The sequence below is a fragment of the Ambystoma mexicanum genome, chromosome 2p (assembly GCF_040938575.1).
Source record: "Ambystoma mexicanum isolate Mex_15411 chromosome 2p, UKY_AmexF1_1, whole genome shotgun sequence".
Classification (NCBI taxonomy): domain Eukaryota; kingdom Metazoa; phylum Chordata; class Amphibia; order Caudata; family Ambystomatidae; genus Ambystoma; species Ambystoma mexicanum.
In genome coordinates, this window is record NC_090923.1 from 1369052883 (window position 1) to 1369076471 (window position 23589).

Genomic DNA, 23589 nt, shown 5'->3' on the forward strand with positions numbered 1-23589 from the left:
AAAGCTGATTGAAGTTAGTGGTATACTGTGGAGCAAAGGAGCCTGCTCCCTCAGTAACAGTAGTAGAAATGGGTTGTCAAGAGGAAAACAACACCCTGGGCCTCATTACGACCCAGACGGCAACCATGGCGCTGGTAGCGCCATGGTTGCCGCCAGTATTTTACCAACTCCGCCACGGTGAATGGCGGAATTACCACCCCATTCCAAGGTTTGTGGGGCGGTAATTCCCCATTCACCATTGCCCCTTCCCCATTCCCATTTTTGCCCCCATAGGGCTCAATAGGAATGGGGAAGGCGGTAATTACGGTACCGCAAATTGCAGTACCGTAAATACCTTGAAAGTCCCTTTGCGGCTTCCTTCCTTAACGGCTGGTAAAACCAGCCGTTAAGGTCGGGACCCTCAAAGGGACCTCCTAATTAGGCGGTAAAGGTTTAACGGCACCGACACCTTTTACGGCGCTGTTAACCCCTTACCGCCTGGGTCGTAATGAGGCCCCCTAAGAAGAAGCACCCTGACAAGTATACCAAAGACACTGCAGAGGTCAAGTATACCAATCAAGTTGTTGAATCCGAAATTATTTCTTTGTTTTGTGAACTGTTGCAAACAAATCCTAGAAGAAGGATACCTAGGATTACCATTGGTGCTGTTTTATTAGTTGGAATTGGAAGGGGAACCTTTCAACAGAAGGCTAAGAACTGTTACCAGTGGACATTTTGTTTGGTGAACTTTTATTTCCTTTTGAAATTTACCAGAACTGGTTCAAGACTTTTACTTGCCTTTTGAACATTTGGAGAAATTGACTTTGAAAATCCTGGGGAAGGGATCTGCCAAGGACAGGAAAAGGTCATCTGAATCACTGGTTACTGGTTATTTTCTTATGTATGATGTTTATGTTGTATCTTGAACGTTTTGTTGTTTAGTGTGAGGGCTAGTTTTGTTGATGGTAGGAGTCATTCCCTTAGACCTTAGGTTAGGTAGGGAACTCCCTGATAGAGTATGTTTAGTGAGGTTTAATTTGCACTTTTTACTTTTAATAAAATGTTTAATTTGGATAAAAACACAAGCAGTTGTCCGCCTCGCATTACTGACCCCTTACAGATACCATAGCCCAAACACTATAGCTCCTTCTACAGAAAATACTTTGGCTCATTCAGGTTCTATTAAGTGTGACGGGGATCCCCGTTCCCTGGTGGAATTCTGTAACCATTGTCGGATGCAGTTCTTGTTCCGTCCCATCCATGTTTCCAATGATAGGGCCAAGATAGGCTTTGGGCCTCATTACGACCCAGGCGGTAAGTTACCGCCTGGGTTCTACCCTTACCACCATGGTGTAAACTATGTTTACACTATGGTGGATGGCGGATTTACCGCCCCATTCCAAGGTGAGTGGGGCGGTAAATCCCCATTTCCCATTTTACCCTTCCCCATTCCCATTTTTGCCCCATAGCGCATAATGGGAGTGGGGAAAGGCGCTAATTATGCCACCGTAAATTACGGTGGCGTAATTAGCACCAAGGTCCCTTTGCGGCATGGGTTTTAACGCCTGCAAAAAGCAGGCGTTAAAATCACCATCCCGCAAAGGGACCTTGGAATCAGGCGTTTAGGGTCGGCGCCATTTACAGCGCCGTAAACCCCTTAACGCCTGGGTCCTAATGAGGGCCTTTATCTTGAACAATCTTACAGGAAATACCCTGACCTGGGCTACAGCATTTGTGTCAGCTCATAGTCCCATCCTGGATTCTTTTGTAGAATTTGAAAAGGCAGTTCTTGAAGCCATTCAGTCCCCTAAAATCACTGCCGCAGCACAGATCCACTCACTGGATATAAAACACGGAAACCAGGATATCATTCTGTACGTCAGTAAATTTCAACAACTGGCCCATGAATCACATTGACCAGAAGAAACACAGATGACCCCTTTTCGTTGAGGTTTAAGGGAAGGCTATAAAGATGAACATGTTCATGCTTGTGTGCCTGCTACCATACAAGAATTTATTGACCAAGTGATTAAGAATGACCCCTGATTAACTGAGAGACATGCTGAACGACGACAACATGATTTCAATAGGTCCGTTTTTTCCCCTGTACCAACTTCAAGGGGACCCAGCGTACCGGAGTCTACTGTAGAACCAATGCAGCTGGGTGCGATGCACAGTCCATTGTCTGAAGCTGAGAAGAGAAGTCGTAGAGCTAACAAGTTGTGCTTATACTCTGGGGATGCAAAGCACTTTTTGAGCATTTGTCCAATTCGGCGTGTAAAACCATAGGGAAACTAATGGGCTTGTTGTCAGAGGAGAAGGAAACAACAAGCCCAGGTGATATCCCTTCCCTTCCCATAGAACCTAGTTATGCCATGCCACCACAAACCTTGTTTGTCCTTCAAGTCGCCATTACATGGGGAACACCTGCCACTACCATTAATACTACAGCTTTAATCAACTCCAGAGCTTCTGGTAACTAAATGGATGCAAAGTTTAGTGAAGTGAACAGGATTGTTCCATGCGAAAGATTCAACAGCCTTTGTGGAAGGGATATATGGGACTCCCTTAGCCTCAGGGCCCATAACACAGAAAACAGAACCAGTTATTTTGTCTATCGCTCAGCATAGGGATACTCTGGCTTTTGATATCATACAGTCACCTTCTTATTCCCTGGCTCTCAGCTTACAGTGGCTGGTCCATCATAATCCTTTTATCAATTGGGCCATGCAAGCAATGATATTATTTTCTGATCTATGTACCCGTAGGTGTTGTATGTTACCTACACCCGCTACTATGCACTTTACTGTATCCAAATACAAAACATTCCAACAGATGTTTTGTTGTCACAAACTGCCAGTGGAATACGTTTTGTATGATAAGGTGTTCACCCCTTATGAAGACATACCTCTACCTCATTCAAGACCCTTTCATTGTGAAGTCAAGTTGCGTCCCGATCAGCCTATTCTTCACTCACAAGTGTATTCCCTAACTGCTCATGAACGTGAAGAACTTTGCAAGTATATCCACGAGTTCCTGGCTAAGGGATACATATGACCTTTGCGGGCCCCAGCAGGGACGCCGTTGTTCTTCATCCCTAAGAATGAAGGCACATTGAGGCCATGTGTCGATTATCGTTTGCTAAACGAAATCACAGTTGAATACAAATACCTGTTGCCGTTGATTCGAGACATTCTGGATTCATTACATGATGCCCGGGTATTTACCAAGATTGATATACGTGGTGCTTACCATTTGGTTCGTATTAAACCAGGTAACTAATAGAAAACTGCTTTCAAAGCATCCTTGGGGTATTTTGAATATCGGGTCATGCCCTTTGCCCTATGTAACGTCACAGCAGTTCCCACCGCCTTATGGATTCCATCTTTTCAGACCTACTTGGGTTGAACACCTCAGTATATCTAGATGACATTCTGATTTTCTCATCTTCCATGGAAGAACATGTTGCCCATGTTTCTGAAGTTCTTAAGAGATTACTGGAGAACCATCTCTTTGCCACGGAGGAGAAATGTGAGGTTCACAAGAACAGCATCAAATTCTTGAGTTATGTTATCAATCCAAATGGTATACAAAGGGATCCCAAGAAGATCAAAGCCACTGAAGAATGGCCAAGTTCTCATGACGTTAAATCTATTCAGTGCTTCTTGGGATTCGTTAATTTTTATAGTCGCTTTATTCTGGATTTTGCCAGATTACACACATTATACACCTGCTACGCAAGGGGAGCCTATTCAAGTGAAACGATTTGGCTGAGAAGGCATTTCAAGACATCAAGAAGGAGTTCATGGAGGCTCCCATATTACAACATCACAATGAAGAATATCCATTTATTGTTGAAGCTGATGCCTCTGTCAGTGCTATTGGTTCAGAACTCGTATAATGGAACTCTGTGACTGGTCACAAACATCCTATATCCTATTTCTCACGGCAACTAACAACTAGCGAGCAACATTACGCCACAATTGAAAAAGAACTGCTCGCTACCAAGGACAGTTTCATGGAATGGAGACATCACTTGATAGGGGGTCAGTATCTTGTGGAAATTCATATCGACCATAGAAACCTGCAATATCTACAAACCCTGACTTGTACCTACAGTGGTCAGGCATGCTGGGAATTGTTTTTTTCACAGTTCAACTTTAAAATAACTTACATTCCTGGAAAACAGAATATCAAGACTGATGCTCTATCACACGCATCTGATGCAGGCAGTCCTTGTTCTATGGAACCTTCACAGATACTACCTAGAAAACATTTTCTGTTGGCCGTTCAATCCTTTTTGGATTCTGTTAGAGTGGCACAAGATCTGGACCCCTATATATCAACCTTGAGGATTACAGCACATTTCAGTATGCACAAGGGTTTGGGGTTCTAGCATGGCAAATTGTTTGTCCCTACAGGAACTCTACCACGAGCCATTTTACGCAGCTTTCATGATTCTAAGCCAGCTGGTCATTGAGGACAGACCGCTCCTCTGGAATTAATCTCACATGAATTTTGGTGGCCCAGTATGAGGTCTCAAGTGTTCACTTATGTTTATTTTTATCCTGTCTGTGCCATGCATAAAGTTCCAGTCATATGTCTGTGGGCCTTCTTCAGTCACTGAAAACACCGCCTATCAGTGGCATCCCATCGTCATGGACTATATTGTTGATCTTCCCAATTCTAGGGGGTATACCTGTATTATGGTGGTTATCGACTGCTTTAGTAAATTGGTCCACTTTATTCCAATTTCTTAGCTACCAACGGCCCTTCAAACTGCAAAGGCGTCCCTTTACAGGGTCTATAGCTTTCATGTTCTACAAGGAATAGATTTTCACGGATTGCGGACATTTCACTTCCCGTTTTGGACAGCTCTGTGTCAAGCCTTAGGCATACAAAAGGCCCTAAATTCTAGTTATCATCTACAGATGAATGAGCAGACCAAACACACCAACCAGACCTTAGAAGCCTATTTGCGATGTTACACTAGTGACACCCGTTCTGATTGGGCTGACCTTTTGGATGCTGTCAAAGTAGCTTATAACAATGCCAAACATGCAACCACCCAGTGTAGCTCCATTTACTGTACCTCTGGCTCCCCAACGTTCTTGCCTTTACCCTCCTTATTCCCTGTTTCTGTGCTTACAGCAGACGCTTTGGTCAAAACATTACAAGACAATCATAAGTCTGTTTCTGCGATTTTGGAGAGCATCAACCAACAACAAGAATTGTGCACCAACAAGAAAAGGATCCCTGTACCATCTTATCTTGTTAGAGACAAGGTATGGCTCAGTACCAAAGACCTTCCATTATGCAATGGGCCTACTCCACAATTCATGGGTCCTTTCATCATCGAGAAAGAAGTTTCTCCTGTGGCTTTTCGTCTTCAGTTACTCTCCAATTGCCAAATACATCAGTTTTTCCATGTTTTATTGTTTAAACCGTACCAATGAGGTGGCTTTTATCGCCCTCCTACTCGGCCAGGTACTCTGGTCATAGACGAGGAGCCAGAATATGAGGTGAAAGTCGTGTGTGATGTTGGATGCTTCGGGGTGGTTTGCAGTACCAGATACACTGGAAAGGTTATGCTCTGTCCAATCAAACTTGGGAGCCTGCATCTCGGGTGTTTGCCCCTTGCTTGAGAAAGCGTTTGTTCCAGCGCTTTCCATAGAAATCTGGCATCCCTGGGAGGGGGCAGAGTGTCACGCTCCCACTTGACCCTCAAGGTTAGGTACGTATACAGGGAGCCTGCTGGATTTATCCTCTGTGGTGCTAGCATCAGCAACGCTGGCTGGAGCATGCACTGTCTCCTCACCTGCTTTCTGGGGTCTCCTTGGCACATGGCCCTGCTATCCTCTATATCCCCGCATATCCAGAGCATATTCCTCTGGTCCCAGTTGGACCATGTGGCTGGAAGCCGCATTATTGGAACACCATTATGGCAACGCCATCATCTGACAAAACGCTGGTGCGCATGGCACCAGAGCAGCGTTGTCTAGCAACCATGTAACAACCTCATTCTGACTATAAAAGCAGGCAATTACGGGCATTCTGTGCATCCCAACACTCTTGTTGCTACACTCCTGTGCCTTCCTCTTTCCTCTGTGCATTCATTTGGAATGTTTCGGACCAGCGTTTCTTTCTTTCTTCCCTTTCTACCTATTGCTCTGGCCTCTGTTTTCTGTGCCCTTTTTGCTTGTGTGATTACATTCTTTATTTCTTGCTCCTGTTTGTTTGTTGTGCCTTTCACTTGCCTGCAATTGAATTACTTGCCTTCCAACAACTATGCCACCCCAGCCAGTGCCTACCACTGTCCTTATACCACGTTAATCTGGGGTGCCCTTCCGTGGTGCAGGGAGCGTCTTCCTGATCTCCGCCTTTTTGTACTCTGGGTGGGCAGAGGCAGGTGCTTCCCTCTGTGCTACAAATACATGGCCCCGGCACTGGTGAACATCATGGTGCTGCCCACCCATCGGATCTCAAAACCAGGTATGCACCAGCGCTCAATACGTCTTGAAAATCTGCAACAAAGGTTGTACTTCTGAGCCACCCATCGACGATGTCCACTTCCTTTTAGCTTTATAGGCTTTTAATTCTGGCCACAGTGACGCAGACCTTGTCACCGGACTAAGGTAAGGGTATACATTCTTCTGATTCCGTCCTATGCTTGATGTTAAGGAGAGGGGAGCACAAAAGAAAAGAGTGGTAGGGCAAGAAACCAACTCAATATCTTCGAACCATTGTCCCTATTTCGAGACAACCATACCTATGGTGCATGATCAACGATAAGGTAAAATGTATTGCAACTAAATAACTCCTACTTGATGGCCAAAGTCTCTTCCTCGAGTGAGGAATACCGAATTTCCTATGAGAACAGCTTTCTACTGATGAACTGTACAGGCTTCTCCTCCCCATCTCTGATTTGTGGTAGTACTGCAACCAAATCTCTGCTTGATGCATCTGTTTACATCATGAAAGGTGTGTTGAAATTCAGTGTAATTCCTATTTCATGGCAAAAGCACCTGCTCACATATTGAAAATCCCAGTCGGCTGTTTCTCGTCAGTTTAATGGTTTGAGTTTATTTTTAGCCAATATGTCTGCTAGAGGACTGGCTATTTCTCGAAAATTAAATCGTTGGTGACAGCCCCTCAGACACAAAAAGTATCTGAGGTCTGTAAGGAACTCATGGTGGCAACAGTAAAGACAGGCACAAGTGATCACAGTTCAAGGGTGTTTATTAAACTGTAAATGCAGGGTGGAAAAATGCCTAACATAAACCTGAATCTAAGACGGGGGCAAGCTTCAACCATCAAATGAAAAATAAGGCAGTCCTTGTGGCATCTTGTCAAAGTAAAAGGCCAATGCTAATAAAACATTTTGCCAATCCTTACAACTAATTACAGAAAGAGTTTGGGATAGGGTTTTCAATAAAGAAAGAATTGTTTACAAATAATACGTCAGAATGTGATTGCCAGGGGTCTCCTTTCCCCGCGTGTTGAGTACGGGACAAAGTGGATGTCCTGAGCACAGTACACGATCGAGCTTTCCCAAAACGAGTCAACAGTTCCGTTTCAGCAATCAGGTTCTTCGATGGTTAAGTCCCCTTTCAATTAAAAGTCTCTTGCCTTTGAGGGCCTGATGTGTTCAACAAAACAAACAAAAACTTCCGTTCCAAACGGATTTTGGGTGATGTCCTTTCAACCCTGGATCTCCCCCTCGGTCAGGGATCGGATCCTAATGCCAAAGGACACAATGCACTTCCCCTGGTCTTACAATACTCCTTGCATTCACAAATCTTAATGTCTTTTCAAACAATTGACTGTGGACACCCTTCGATCAGGTTTCCTCCCGTCAACATACTGTTCATGGAACTTCAGGCTTTGTCCCTTCTTGTTAGCATCCCTCTGCCGGGTTCACTCTTGCCAACTTGTCATTCGTATCTTTCTCATTCATTTCTTGTCATGCGGGACTCACTTCCCTTCACTTCACACAAATCTGTCGGCCAAAGACTTTCGACTGTACAGAGGATTTTACAAGACCCCGCATGACCACTTTGACCTCCTTTTGCCTTTTCCTATGGCCTTCTGATTTCGGTAGTTTCTACCATCGGGTAATTACCCAGAGTTTCCTGTGTGAGCACCCACATGGTGCCGGACACCTCTGCTGCTGGTTTTCCCCCTTTTCTATTAATAGCTCTTTAGGCCTCTCACAGTTCAAATTAGCCATTTGCTACTTTTTGTTCAACACAGTTCGGTTTCTTATGGACTCTCCCCTCGACTCACTGGCTGTGATGAACCACTTGGCTTTCTTTCTCTTTGGAGTCAAGGTTGGTACCAGCGAGACAAGCGGCTCTCCCCGGCTTGGTAATTAGCAGAGAAGGGTCTTGTATACTGTTGACATCTGCTGCAACATAAGCTGGCTATTGTTCGTGGTCTTATGATTCCTTCTGCAGAGGTTTCATAGGCCTTGGTCGGAAAGGGCAAGGTCGCTTCTCTCGTTGTCACTGTCATGATCACAGGCAGGTCACTAGAGGTTAATTCCCTTAAGAGGGTCTTGAAAGGTTGGGCTCTGGCATGGCATGTTTGGCGAACTGCTTCAGAATAGGCTTTAATGTGGAATGGAGATACTCTGTCCTTTCATCATGGACGCCTGCATTGTCCTCTGTATTACTATCTTGCAGGTCTAGGTTTCAGATAACTCCTTCCTTTTAAGCCCCGCCCCCCTGGAGGTCCGCGCTTCGCGTCGTGACTGCTTTATGCAGAGCAACGCTTACCGCAAGCTCCGAGTTCCACAGAGTTTTCCTCAGAGAAATTCCTAGTTATCTCTGTATTTACAGTCAGAGTTTTAGTTCCTATCCATGTTCCCTTAGTTTCCAGTCTGTTCGTAGTTTTCAGTATTCCGCTACAATTCCCGTTAGATTCCTGTCAGCCGCTTCTCAAGTTCCAGTCAGAGTCAGCTGATATTCCTGTCACTCGCGGCTAAGAATCCTTATCAGCCGCAGCTGTTACAGTTTCGTTGCTGGGTTTAAGAACAGGATTCCAGACCTTTATTTTTCTTTCGTGTCACGCAAGTACCGTTCACTTATATGTTACTTTTTTGATATGCATTAACTCCGTCTGTACTTGCGTTTCCATGAGTTGATTTAAAGGTGCACAGTCGGTTGCATATTCCTTGAGGTTATTTTGGGATGCATATGAGCGCTGTTCACTAATGTTTTTCTATGGTTTTTGGCCAAGCCTCCTGCACTATTTCCTTGGCGAGTTTAGGGTTGTGACTGGTTAGTGAATGAAAGTCTTTCCTCAATTTGTCTACAGCAAGAGGTGTTTTTAGACACTTGCCACCTTTTTTAGCGCCAACTGTTAATGCTCATTTAGGAATTCCCATTCCTTCCTCACTGCATATCTTATCCTTTCCCTGTCCCGTAACCCATTCTAGATTCCATACTACAGTTGTACGTCACATTTTCTTCAGAACTAGCACCCCTGCTTAAGTTCAGGATGGATAGCTCCACAAACTAAAATCTAAGGTGAGTTAGTGATATTACTAGCAACCAAGATGGAATCTATTTACTAAGATTATTGGTTGTTAATAGTTTAGCAAGATAGCTTAGACCTCCATGTTTTTTCTTACAGAATTACCCTGAAACTTTTAGAAAAGGAAGGTATCACCAAGAACTTCCAGGGCGCTCCCGCAGAGTTATCTCAGGTAAGCGTTACAGAACGCAAAGCCATCCAATTTTAAAATTTTACACTCTGCCCGGGCGCCATGGAAACTCCAGAAATGGATCAGTTAGCACAATTATTGGGGGAATTAAGAGCTGAGGTCCATGCGGCTCGCTCCGAGACAAGTGCCCTTCGGAGGAAGTTAGTGGTTAACAGAGACCAGACAGAGGAATTAGCACGTCAACTATTGCAAACACAAGCAGGGCAAGTTATTTTACCTACGCCAATCCACCAGCTTCAACCCCAGTGCTGCCCCAAGCTCCTGTACAAGTAATTGTTCCTGGTAACATTCCATTAGCCCCTCCTGAACGATTTTTGTGGGACCCCAAGAAATTTGCAGCTTTTTAAATCAGTGTCGGTTACATTTTCTCTGCCGCCCAGGAGATTTCCCCAACGATCAAGCTAAGGTAGCCTTTGTACTATCCTATTTGGGTGGTTACGCTGCTGATTGGTCAATTCCATTAGTAAAAAGGGATGATCCCATGTTAAGAAACTTCCCTGAGTTTCAGAAAGAGATGGAAAAACTTTTTGCACGACATACCCAAGGTCAAGCATTGGATAATGAACTGCTCTCACTTCGACAAGGTAACCAGGAATTGTTGCTTATGTAGCTACTTTGAACAGGTTAGTGGCTGAAACCAATTGGCCCAATGAGAAAAGAAAAACTTTGTTTCATAGAGGATTACGTAGCGAGTTGAAGGATGTTCTGGCGCAGGTAGTAAATCCTCCGGAGAACATTGCTGAATACACCGATTTGACCATACAATTAGATCAGCGTTTGCAAGATCGAAGAGTTGATTGTTCTCGTGCTGAGAACCAAACTTATTTTGTACGTCCTTGTGATGCTTGAACCAAAATGGCATTGGTGCGCAATGCATTCTGGGAGCGCTTAGAGCCATGATGGATATTTACTTCATGCCGCAGTGAAAAGCTGCACACATTTTGCTGAGTGTTAGATTCACGGTGCTGAGAAAAACATGCTTTCCAAACCTGGTATGCGGTCAAGGACATTTCTGCTGGGAAAGCTAACTTTGTTATGGTTTGCTACTGTTCTCCGTGGAGCGTGTTTTTAGAGAAGGGAGGCACTGCGCTTTTTGGGGGGAGCTCTCGATTGACCCAGCTGGCAACCGACGGCTGTTCCTCAACTGCGGAAGTGCAATTTCCAGAAGGTTCGAGAATTGACTCCCCTTTGTGGAGTGTGTATATAAGCGGAAGCCCGGAGGTGGTCAGGTGAGACTTCAGCCGGAGAAGGAGGCTTACGTCTGGCCCTCCTCTGAGCTGTGGTGCTCCCGGCCTGGCTTTTCCCGGGGTCTTCCAGCCGCTTCTGGGCGAGATGAGGAATCCTGTTACGCTCACAGTGATGTATTTCCTTTTGAATTCTTTACTTCTTCTGTGATTTATGTCCATAGTATTTTTGTGAGTTATTTCTATGTACTTCTAAGCTTTGAATAAATAGCCGTTTAAGACCTGATTATCTTCTAAGAATGCGTGGTTGTGAGTTATTGCGTCTGTCTACATTCAAAGTATTTGCTCTGTAATTGCATTGGTGATTTATGTATGTTCCGTGCAATTTGGGGAGAGCAATACAGTCCTAGAGAAGGCCAATCGAGGAATGGATGTGACAGTCACTCTGAACCTATGCAACTGGGAGTCGTCAGGGGACCCATTTCTCAGTCAGAAAGAGACAAGAGGCGCCAACAGCAATTGTGTCTTTATTGTGGCAAGGCTGGCCACTTTCTCAAGGATTGTCCTATTAAGCCCTCTCGAAAACCCCTCGGAGGGGTAAATCAAGATAAGAAAGATCCGCCTTCGGAAATCTTCAGTGCCCTACAAGTTTAGAGGTCAGCTTGTCGAGCATGGAACGGGTTTCAGTGACCTCACACTTTGTGTTCCCCATTATTCTATGTAGTAAGGAACAGCCCACAAAAATGCATACCTTACAGGCATACATAGATTGTGGTGCAGTTGGAAACTACATGGATTCAAACCTGGCGAGCAAGATTGGATTTCCTCTGGTGAACAAGTCTGAAGCAGAAAACGTGTCAGCAGTTGATGGTACCCCATTAGTTTCTGGCCCTGTCATACAGCACACTGATGATTTACTTATGCTCTGCCAGGAGAGGCACAGGGAGAGGATTACATTTGACCTAATTAGTGCTCCTCAATTTCAGATTATAGTGGGGATGCCTTGGCTGGAGAAACATAATCCAAAGATCGATTGGAGGTCAAGATCTTTGACTTTTGCTATAGAATGCAGAGACTCTTGTTATTCAACGGAGGATCTGGAGATGCCCAATTAAATTAAGATCACAGTTGATTCAACTCTTGGATTAATAGGCATCTTGCCTTCTGAATATAAGGAATTTCAGGATGTGTTTGAAGAAAAACTTGCTGAAGTACTTCCCCCACATAGGCAATATGATTGTCAGATTGATCTTCTTCCTGGGAGCCAGATTCCTTGTAGTCGAATTTATGCATTGACTGAGAATGAAGATTCTCACTTGAAAAAATACTTAGATCAATATTTAGCCAATGGATTCATTCGACCTTCCAAATCTCCAGCTGCCTCCCCTCTTTTTTTTGTACCTAAGAAGGAAGGAGATCTATAAACATGCATTGATTATCGTGCCTTAAATCAAATCACTGTGAAGAATCGCGATCCAATTCTCCTTCTTTCAAATTTACTGGATCAAATCAAGGGAGCTAAAATTTTCACCAAGCTTGATCTCAGAGGCAAAAAAGAAGGTGGGTGAGGCGCGCACTCCCGGTCCCGGTCAATTGAACCTGTTGTAAAAAATAAGTAGCTGGGTCAAATCCCAAAATGGACAAAAATTCACAGGGTTAGATCCCTTCTGCTGCAAATCAGGTACTTAGTAATAACAGGGTTAGATCCCTCGGCTGCATTTCTGTGGTCTGTAGTTGTTCTCCTCCTAGCGCTTTCTTATCTCAAATAATCATCAGGGAGGCTGTTGAGCAGGTGTGTCTAATTAGACTCAAAGGATTCTGGTAGCTGTAGTGAAAACGTTTTTTTCTGTTCAGGTGGCCAGCAACCGACACCCCTCCAAAGCACAAGTCCTTCCCAAATTTGGGGGATGGGAGAGAACCATCTTTATGATTCTCCAAAGTGGGGCACAGTCACCCCGTGGCGCTGCCTCTGGAGCCCGGGACTCCCATAGCATTCAGTACAAAAAAGAAGGTGGGTGAGGCGCGCACTCCCGGTCCTGGTCAATTGAACCTGTTGTAAAAAATAAGTAGCTGGGTCAAATCCCAAAATGGACAAAAATTCACAGGGTTAGATCCCTTCTGCTGCAAATCAGGTACTTAGTAATAACAGGGTTAGATCCCTTGCTGCAAATCAGGTACTCAGTAATAACAGGGTTAGATCCCTCGGCTGTATTTCTGTGGTCTGTAGTTGTTCTCCTCCTAGCGCTTTCTTATCTCAAATCATCATCAGGGAGGCTGTTGAGCAGGTGTTTCTAATTAGACTCAAAGGATTCTGGTAGCTGTAGTGAAAACGTTTTTTTCTGTTCAGGTGACCAGCAACCGACACCCCTCCAAAGCACAAGTCCTTCCCAAATTTGGGGGAGGGGAGAGAACCATCTTTATGATTCTCCAAAGTGGGGCACAGTCACCCCGTGGCGCTGCCTCTGGAGCCCGGGACTCCCATAGCATTCAGTACAAAAAAGAAGGTGGGTGAGGCGCGCACTCCCGGTCCTGGTCACTACAGCTACCAGAATCCTTTGAGTCTAATTAGACACACCTGCTCAACAGCCTCCCTGATGATTATTTGAGATAAGAAAGCGCTAGGAGGAGAACAACTACAGACCACAGAAATGCAGCCGAGGGATCTAACCCTGTTATTACTGAGTACCTGATTTGCAGCAAGGGATCTAACCCTGTTATTACTAAGTACCTGATTTGCAGCAGAAGGGATCTAACCCTGTGAATTTTTGTCCATTTTGGGATTTGACCCAGCTACTTATTTTTTACAACAGGTTCAATTGACCAGGACCGGGAGTGCGCGCCTCACCCACCTTCTCTTTTGTATTGATCTCAGAGGCGTCTACCATTTAATTCGAATAAAGGAGGGTGGCGAATGGAAGACTGCCTTTCGCACGAGATACTGTCTTTTTGAATACCAAGTTATGCCCTTCGGCTTGTGTAATGCTCCAGCAGCCTTTCAATGTTTCATGAATGATGTTTTAAGGGATCTCCTAGACGTTTGCACCGTCGTTTATATTGATGATATCTTAATTTTTTCTGCTAATCCTATGGAACATGTGAAGCATGTTAAGACTGTTCTTCAGAAACTGCGTGAGAACTCCCTAATTTGTAAAGCTGGAAAAATGTTCCTTTCATGTCTCGGAAGTGGAGTTTCTGGGATTTGTATTGTCTTCTTAAGGAGTCAAAATGGACATTCGAAAGGTAGATGCTATACTTACTTGGCCTTCTCCCACATCTCTGAAAGGAGTTAAAACTTTTTGGGGGTTTGCAAACTTCTACCATTGTTTCGTGGAAAAAGTTTCTCAGCTCGTGCACCCCATTACATCTCTGCTTCGGAAGAACAAGAAGCTTGAATGGACTACAGAGGCTGAAAAGGCCTTTCAGAGTTTAAAAGCAAAATTTACAAAGGCTCCCGTTTTACAACATCCTCAACCCAATCTACCATTTATTGTGGAGACTGATGCCTCCAATGTGGCCATGGGAGCCGTGTTGTCTCAACGCAACCCAGATACCCAAGTTCGACATCCAGTGGCGTTCTTGTCAAAGAAATTCTCCCCTGCAGAACTAAATTACACCATTACAGACAAAGAATTGCTGGCCATTAAGAATGCGTTAAAAGAATGGAGACACTATCTATTGGGGGTTCAGCATACTATAACAATTCTTACTGATCATCGAAATCTACAGTACCTCCGTTCAGTAAAGGCACAATCTTCTAGACAAATGAGATGGGCTTTTTTCTTCGCCGAGTACGATTTCATCATCACTTTCAGACCTGGAGTGCGAAACGGAAAGGCCGATGCCTTGTCTAGAATTGGTAAGGGAGAAGAGGCATATGTTCCCCCAGCTCCAGTTGACATCATTGCCGGAGAGAAGGTCTTGGGCCTAACTAATACCATGGATCATTTTTTTTAAGGATTACTGAAGGAAGTTAGGAAGAGTTGGTCTCAGACAGAACTGCAGAATTGGACTATTCACGGAAATCAACGTAGCATTCAAGAAGGATTACCTTATTACCAGGGTCGTCTTTATTTACCTACTGAAGAACTTAGGATCCAGGTCATCACAAACTACCATGGTTCCTTGATTGAGGGTCATCCTGGGGTGACCAAGACTATGGAAAAAATCAAGAGATTTTATTGGTGGCCCACTTGGCGTAAGGATGTCTCGCAATTTATTCAGACCTGCGGCAATTGTGCTCAAAATAAAAACTCCAAGAAGAAACCGGCAGGCTTACTACAACCTTTGGATGTGCCACCTAGTCCTTGGCACACTCTGTACATGGATTTCATTACTGTTCTTCCTCCTAGTGAAGGCTATGATACCATCCCGGTGGTGGTAGACTTATTTTCAAAGATGGCTCATTTTGTGCCTCTAAAAGGGCTTCCCCCACAGCTTCCAATCTTGCCAAAACCTTTTTGGAAAACATTGTTAAATTGCATGGATTTCCGTCCATAATAATTTCCGATAGAGGCAGTCAATTCATCTCAAAATTTTGGAGAAAATGTTGTGCCATGGCCAAGATAGATGTGCGTCTGTCCAGCAGTCATCACCCACAAACAGAAGGTCAAACTGAGCGTACCAATCAGACTCTAGAGCAATATTTGAGATGTATGCTTCATCAGACCGACAGTTCTTGGTTAGAGATTCTATGGGTAGCAGAGTACGCTTACAACAACTCAGTTCATTCATCCGCAGGCCTCACTCCGTTTTTTTACCTTGCATGGTCGTCATCCTAGGACTTCTGCATTTGACCCCCCGGATCCTCTAGAGATGCCGGCAATCCAGACTCTCCATGAACTTATCTCAACTACAGCATTAAGGGCTCAGGAAAACTTGACAGCTGCCAAGGATTCTCAAAAACGATTTGCTGATCGTCATCGTAGTGAAAACCCACAATTTCAAGTGGGAGACTCTGTCTGGTTGGCCTCCCTAAATCTGGCACTAAAGGGCTCTAAAAAATTTCTTCCCAGATTTTGGGCCCCTACACCATTGATTCAGTCATCAATCCTGTGGCTATGAAATTGAAACTTCCTAAGAAGATGAGAATTCATCCAGAGTTTCACTTTTCACTGTTAAAACCAGTTAGCCCAAATACCCGAGTTGATCAGGCTCCAGAGCCAATAGAAATTGAAGACGATCAGCCAGAGTTTGAGGTTAAAGAGATTTTGGATTCCAAAGTGGTGCGTCGCAAATTATTTTACTTAGTTGACTGGAAAGGCTATGGTCCGCAAGAGAGAACCTGGGAACCCTTGGAAAAGATCCACGCTCCCAAATTGTTACGAAGAATCCATCGAAATCATCCTGACAAACCAGGAGGAGGGTCCTTGGGGGGGAGTACTGTCAAGATCACGGGCATGTCACTAGGGGTTAATTCCCATAAGAGGGTCTTGAAAGGTTGGACTCTGGCATGGCATGTTTGGCGAACTGCTCCAGAATAGGCTTTAATGTGGAATGGAGATACTCTGTCCTTTCATCATGGCCGCCTGCATTGTCTTCTGTATTACTATCTCGCAGGTCTAGGTTTCAGATCACTCCTTCCTTTTAAGCCCCGCCCCCCTGGAGGTCCACGCTTTGCGTCATGACTGCTTTATGTAGAGCAACACTTACCGGGAGCTCCGAGTTGCACAGAGTTTTCCTCAGAGAAATTCCTAGTTATCTCCGTATTTACAGTCAGAGTTTTAGTTCCTATCCATGTTCCCTTAGTTTCCAGTCCGTTCGTAGTTTTCAGTATTCCGCTAAAATTCCCGTTAGATTCCTGTCAGCCGTTTCTCAAGTTCCAGTCAGAGTCAGCTGATATTCCTGTCACTCGCGGCTAAGAATCCTTGTCACCCGCAGCTGTTACAGTTTCGTTGCTGGGTTTAAGAACAAGATTCCAGACCTTTATTTTTCTTTCGTGTCACGCAAGTACCGTTCACTTATATGTTACTTTTTTGATATGCATTAACTCCGTCTGTACTTGCGTTTCCATGAGTTGATTTAAAGGTGCACAGTCGGTTGCATATTCTTTGAGGTTATTTTAGGATACATATGAGCGCTGTTCACTAATGTTTTTCTATGGTTTTTGGCTAAGCCTCCTGCACTATTTCCTTGGCGAGTTTAGGGTTGTGACTGGTTAGTGAATGAAAGTCTTTCCTCAATTTGTCTACAGCAAGAGGTGTTTTTAGACACTTACCACCTTTTTTAGCGCCAACTGTTAATGCTCATTTAGGAATTCCCATTCCTTCCTCACTGCATATCTTATCCTTTACCTGTCCCGTAACCCATTCTAGATTCCATACCACAGTTTTACGCACGTTTACTTCAGAACTAGCGCCCCTGCTTAAGTTCAGGATGGATAGCTCCACAAACTAAAAGCTAAGGTGAGTTAGTGATATTATTAGCATGGAATCTATTTACTTAGATCATTGGTTGTTAATAGTTTGGCAAGATAGCTTAGACCTCCATGTTTTTTCTTACAGAATTACCCTGAAACATTTAGAAAAGGAAGGCATCACCAAGAACTTCCAAGGCGCTCCCGCAGAGTTATCTCAGGTAAGCGTTACAGTCACCCTCTTGGTATACTCCATCTTTCTCCTTCTCTGAACTGCCGCGCTGAGTTTGCTCTCACGTCGTACAGTCTGCCTTGTTCGACCTGGGTTCTTATGCGCCACCTTATATCCCTGTGGGGAATGTCAGGTGTGTGTGATTCTGGTCAATTGCCTGACCTTGCATGACCCTTGTATTGGGACATGTCAGGTAAATGGCTCTGGTGTTAGTCTGTTGTCTTTCGTCTTGTGCCAAAGTGTTTGTGTCTGAAAAGGGGAGGGTCAGTGTTTTGGAATATCCTACGTGGTAGGATGGGGAAAAGGTGTTGAAGGAAGGGATATACCACGTCTCACCCAATCGGTGTCCCACTACCACTCCCTAAGGACCCCCCATCCAGATGATCCTCCCGCACTGGTCCACCCCCACGAACTGGATCCAATAGCGATGGCCATGTCTTGGCCACCTGGATGACATGTCCCCAGGGACTAGCTAGGGAGACACCGTCAGGTTTCTCATAAGTCTTTCTTCTTTTCAGACAAAATTATATTCTGTTTGCACTTCTGTGGCTTTGTGGGGATGCGCATCGGCACCCACAGAGAGTGATGGGTGCACCTGGGATTGGGGGCACCAAGAGCCGAGGCAGCGGACCGGCCGCTCCTCTCGCGGCGGTCGCCTGCGCTGGTAGCGGGGAAGCCCGAACCGATGCTCAGGGACGCGGCGTGTCACCGCCGCACTTACCTGCCAGAGGGCGGGCCGTTGCTCGGGGACGCGGCGCGTCGCTGCCGCACTCGCCTGTTGGAGGTCCCAGACCCAGGGATGGGAGGGGAGCAAAGACCCTCCATGACAAGGAGGGGGGGCGACCAGCCCTTCAGCGTGCCGCAGATCGCGGCTGGAAGACGCCCGGAGCCAGGGCCCACCCAACGCAACCACGTTTTTGGTCACGTGATCGCCTCAGCAGTTCCCTGCGGCATGGATGGGATCACGCAGGCACGGCAGCCTTTATGGGAGGTGGGTCAACACAGCAGCAGCCAATAGGATGTCAGCTGGTCACGACTGATGCGGTTGGTGGGGGCTTGATTCTAAGGTAGTCCGTAAAAGCCCGCCAAAAGAAACTGACAAGGTTCTCTCTCATTTTACAGGGAAGAGAAGAAGAGGAGGAACGAGGGCCAGCGTGGTGGGCCTATCCAGACACCACAGTATAGAATAAGCTTGAGGACTGCCTCACCGTATTCTGAATGGATCAACCACTGGTGAAGTGAACCAGAGGACAATATACTTTGTTTTATTAAGGACCCTTTATCCAGTTGGAATAAATATAATTTTCAGCACCTGCCTGTCTCCTGAAGGTTATTTCCCACACTGGCGACGAAGGTGGGATCGACAACGACATGGAGGCATTGATCAAGACCCTATCGGAGGGGCAGCAGCAACTGCAGCAATTGGTACAACTGCAAACCCAACAAGCAGACGCATATAGGCAAGCTTTTCAGCAAGCCATCCAGTTACAGGGCTCCCTACAAACCACAGCCCAGGACAAACAACACAAGACCATCAGCCGCCTCACGGATGTGGTGGCCAATGCAAGAAACCAACCACTGGTGCCATCTGCTCTGCTCCAGAAATACAAGGAGGGAGAAGACCCTGCCTTCTTTTTCACCAGTTTCGAGAGGATCGGCAGGAATGCGCAATGGCCTCCCGACCGTTGGGGACAGTATGTCGCCCCCCTACTTTCTGGGGTGATGCAGGGTGCCTACCAGGCGGTGAACCCCAACGGCAGTACACCTTACGGGGAAATTAAGGCCGCGGTCCTGGATCGTCCAGGCTTGGACGAAGAAGCCTACCGGATACAGCTGAGAGAGACCAGACTCAGGGTGGGGGAAAGCCCGCGCCAGTTATATTACCGGATAAAGGACTTGGTCGAGAAATGGCTACTTCCTCTGACCCCAGCTAATGAACCCATTCTAGACAAAATAATCCTGGAGCAGTTCGTCGAAGCCCTACCAGGACAGATGCAGAGGTGGGTCAGGCAGCACCACCGACCCACCTTGACTGAGGCGGTGGATATTGCCTCGGCATACCAGAAGGCGGGTCACCAGAAGATACAGCCAACTGCGGTGACAGCCCGGATAGCGATCCCGATGTCCGATCCCCTTGCGTTTAGGGGCGGCAGAACCTTGACCACGAGATGGAGACACGCTGACGACATCCCCAGAAGGCCTGAAGACAAGAAGACAGGAGTCGAGGAGAAACATCCATTGGCAGCGCCCGGTTACAAGCAACCACAATGCTATGAGTGTAATGAATGGGGGCATATTGCCAGGTTTTGCCCCAGAAGGAGAACAGCTGAACCGATGGACATCGGATACCTGAATCCTGGATTGGAGGAGAGCATCCCGGGACCCTACGTGGTGGACATTAGGGTGGATGGCAGACCATCGCACGCTCTACTCGACAGCGGCAGCCGACAGACCGCCATTGCACCAACCGTGAGTAGCACACCATACTTGTCTAACATAACAGTGCCTATTAGGTGTATTCACGGGGATGTAAAGTGTTACCCAATGAAGAATGTGGTGGTAGAACTAAACAACACAACCACTCCCCTGAGGGCTGCCGTCCTGCCATGTCTACCTGCCCCGGTGGTGATAGGAACTGACCTACCTGAGTTTGAACAGGCCTTGAAGGCTCTGGAGGATAGAAAGAACCCTCCGCCCGAGCCCAATACCCCAGGGACGGAATCCGCTTCCCGGGGCCCCTTGCAGGGACGGAAAAGGCGAACCCGGATGGAATGGTGTCAGGCTAGCTACATGATCAGACCCATCAACTGGAGTTTGGAGGAGAATGAAGAAACCATTAGGGGGGAAACCCTAACTGACCCGACTCTACGGGTGGCACGAGAAAGGGCAACGCAAGAAGGGGAACCAGATCTAGCCAGGGGGCTGGGGTTCCTACTACGCCGGGGTCTGCTGTATCGCAGATATAAGGGCGAAGACGGGGTCGCCAAGGAGCAGTTGGTGCTGCCGCAAAAACATCGTGCCATAGTGGTACAACTGGCTCACAACCATCCTTGTGGCGGGCATATGGCTTCCCTCAAGACCCAGCAAAACCTATTGAAACGGTTCTACTGCCGGGCATTTACGGGGAAGTGGCCCAATTATGTAAAACCTGCACTACATGTCAGTTGACCAGCGGTGTCCTACCAGCGAAGGCGCCGCTGCAGAAAATGCCTCTCATAGCGGTTCCTTTCCAGAGGATCGGCATGGATATCGTCGGTCCTTTGGAACCCGCTAGCAGGGGGTACAAATATCGTCGACTACGCCACCCGATACCCGGAAGCCTTTCCGTTAATAGGGACATCGGCCAGGGTTCTGTGTGACCAACTTATCCCGTTTTTTGCTCGGGTGGGGCTGCCTTCGGAAGTAATCACGGACCAAGGCACGAATTTCATGTCTGTCCTCTTAAAACAGGTATGCGAACGACTCCAGATCTAACAACTAAGGACCTCGGTATACCATCCCCAGACAGATGGGCTGGTCGAACGGTATAACCAGACCATCAAGAAAATGCTGAGGAGAGTGACGGGACCAGACGCAAAGAATTGGGATCGGGTGTTACCTCTGGTATTGATGGTGTTAAGGGACACACCCCAATCGTCCACTGGTTTCTCCCCCTTCGCACTTCTATTCGGAAGGCAACCCAGGACAATACTGGATCTGGTGAAGGAGGAATGGGAAGCCAGCGAGGAGATGTCACTCACTGAATACACAGAGGAGCTAAAAACCCATCTGACGGCTCTGCGCGCCTTGGCCGAAGCCAATCTCGACCAGGCTCAATCGTCCCAAGAAAAGAACTACAATAAGGGAAGCCGGATGAGGACTTTCAAACCCGGGGCAGAGTACTGGTACTCTTGCCTACCTCTGCCCACAAGTTATTGGCCAGATGGCGAGGTCCATACGAGATCACCGACGTACTCAGCCCAGTCACATATCGGGTGCATCAACCCGATAGGACCACCACCGACAAGGTATACCACATCAACTTGTTGAAGGAGTGGAACAAACCGAGTATGAGTGCGTACGCAGAACCCGAGGAACCAGGTTCAGAGGAAACCGTGAACACCATTCCTGATACCCTCGGAGCCATCAATTGGGGCGACATCGTCTCTCCGGACATGAAATCAGACGGTATGGACAAGTTATCTCCCTACGCCGATGCCTTTTCTACGCTGCCCGGTCGCACCAGTATGTTAGAACACGGGATCAACCCAGAGCCCGGACAGACTATAAGGCTTAGGCCCTATCGGGTCCCCGAAGCCAGACGACGGATCATCACTGCCGAAGTAGACGAAATGCTGCAGATGGACATCATAGAGCCATCCAACAGTGTTTGGTCATCCCCCATAGTGCAGGTTCCCAAGCCGGACGGATCCATACGCTTCTGTATGGACTACAGACAACTCAACTCTATTTCTCAGTACGAAGCGTATCCGATGCCGCGCATGGACGAGCTCTTGGAAGGCCTCGGAGCGGCCCTCTTTCTAAGCACTTTAGATCCAACCAAGGGATATTGGCAGATTCCCTTGCGTTCCCAGGACAAGGAGAAAACTGCCTTTTCCACACCGAAGGGACTGTATCATTACAAGGTCCTACCCTTTGGACTACACGGCGCCCCCGCCACATTCCAAAGGCTAATGGATATCGTCCTCCGACCACACGACGGATATGCGGCCGCTTATTTGGACGACATTGTGGTTTACAGCGAATCCTGGGAAGCTCATCTGAGTCATCTGGAAGCGGTAGTGACCGATCTGCACAAGGTGGGTTTACATATAAACCCCAAAAAAAGCACGATCGGAACTTGCGAAACCAAGTATCTGGGACATATAGTAGGTGGGGGTGTCCTGAAACCGAATCTATCCAAGACTCAGGCGATACTTGACATTCCGACTCCCACCAATAGGAAGCAGATCCGGGCTTTCCTGGGGCTCGTTGGGTATTACAGAAGGTTCATACCTGACTTTTCTTCTGTGGCCGCCCCCTTGACCGATGTTTTGAGGCTCAAGGGTGCTCCGAACCTGACCAACAACAAGGACGCCTTGGCCGCCATCGAACACCTGAAACTTAGGATTTCTTCAACCCCTGTTCTTTGTTGCACAGACTTCCAACAACACTTCTATCTGCAGACCGACGCCTCAAACCAGGGTTTGGGGGCTGTGCTCTCGTAGGACCGGGGGGGTGATCTGCGTCCTGTATGCTTTATCAGCCGGAAACTGCTGCCACATTAGGCTGCATATTCCACCATAGAGAAGGAATGTTTGGCGATCAAGTGGGCCGTCGACTCCCTCAGATACTACCTGTTGGGTCGCCGGTTCACCTTGTACACGGACCATGCTCCCTTGAAATGGCTTGCGCGGCATAAGGACACTAATCAGAGAGTGCTCCGCTGGTTTCTGTCTCTCCAACCTTTTGACTTCCTCACGCTTCACAAACCGGCCCGGTTCCAGATGGTGGCTGATTACCTGTCTAGGTGCGCTTCCCGGCCCGATCAGCCTGGGACTGGGGTGGGTATGTGTGGGGATGCGCATCGGCACCCACAGAGAGTGATGGGTGCACCTGGGATTGGGGGCACCAAGAGCCGAGGCAGCGGACCGGCCGCTCTACTCGCGGCAGTCGCCTGCGCCGGTAGCGGGGAAGCCCGAACCGATGCTCAGGGACGCGGCGTGTCACCGCCGCACTTACCTGCCGGAGGGCGGGCCGTTGCTCGGGGACACGGCGCGTCGCTGCCGCACTCGCCTGTTGGAGGTCCCAGACCCAGGGATGGGAGGGGAGCGAAGACCCTCCATGACAAGGAGGGGGGGCGACCAGCCCTTCAGCGTGCTGCGGATCGCGGCTGGAAGACGCCCGGAGCCAGGGCCCACCCATACCCAACGCGACCACGTTTTTGGTCACGTGATCGCCTCAGCAGTTCCCCGCGGCATGGATGGGATCACGCAGGCACGGCAGCCTTTATGGGAGGCGGGTCAACACGGCAGCAGCCAATAGGATGTCAGCTGGTCACGGCTGATGGCGATTGGTGGGGGCTTGATTCTAAGGTAGTCCATAAAAGCCCGCCAAAAGAAACTAACGAGGTTCT